This window comes from Orycteropus afer, unplaced genomic scaffold (genome assembly GCF_000298275.1).
Source record: "Orycteropus afer afer isolate SDZICR_OR568_19922 unplaced genomic scaffold, OryAfe1.0 scaffold00010, whole genome shotgun sequence".
In the NCBI taxonomy this organism is placed as follows: Eukaryota; Metazoa; Chordata; class Mammalia; order Tubulidentata; family Orycteropodidae; genus Orycteropus; species Orycteropus afer.
Genome location: NW_006921597.1, coordinates 19932342 through 19933440, shown reverse-complemented (window position 1 = coordinate 19933440; position 1099 = coordinate 19932342).

Sequence of the window (1099 nt, the reverse complement as noted above, 5' to 3'; positions counted from 1 at the left end):
ACAGAAAAGGAGAGAGGTGGTAAGTATATAAGTGCTGTCAACTAGCAAGTAGAGGGGCACAGTACCCTGCTTGCATAGATAACATACAAACAAAACAAAGAAAATGAAAATCGTGGGCAAGTCACTCCAACATACAATCACCAATTAAATATAAACACAAAAACATCACAATGCCTTGGAGACAACACAGCATCATAGTGCACACAAAGAAGCAAAAAAAGCAGGAGAAACAAGGGACCAGGATACAGAACCAAAACACATCCCTGAAGAAGATGCAGCATTGGAACTCCCTGAGAAAGAATTAAAAAGAATTATATTTAGGTATCTTCAACGGATTGAGAGACAGATCAAGGAAAACACAGAGAAAACCCTAGAACAATTTTAAAAGACGATACAAGAACAAAATGACAAAATTTATGAAAAATTAGAAATGATACAAAATCTACAGACAGAAATCCAGAAGATTAATACTAAATTTTCAGAAATAGATAAGACATTGAATGGGCAAAGGAGCAAAATTGAATCAATGGAAGACAGAATTAGGGAGATTGAAGGCAAATACATGAACACTTCACTGGAAAGGGATAAATCAGAAAAAAGAGAAAAATAAAACAAAGCCTAAGGTTCATGTGGGATATCATCAAAAGGAATAACCTAAGCGTAATCGGAATTCTAGAACAGGAAGAGACAAATAAAATCACAGAGCAAATGTCAAAGATTTGTTGGAAGAGCATTTTCCTAGCATGATGGAAGATGAGAATATATCCATTCAGGAAGTCCAATAAACCCCAAAAGAAAATCACCCAGACATATCATTATCAACTTACCAAAACCAAAGACAAAGAAAGAATCATGGGAGCAGCACGGGAAAAATGAAAAGTTACCTACAAGGGGCAACTAATAGACAAAGCTCAGATTTCTTGACAGAAACTATGCAGGCGAGAAGACAATGAGATGGTATACATGAAACACTGAAAGAGAAAAATTTCCAATCAATAATTATGTACCCAGCAAAATTGTCCCTCAAATATGATGGTGAAATTAGGACATTTCCAGATAAGCAGAAATTAAGGGAATTTGTTAAAACCAGATCAACCTT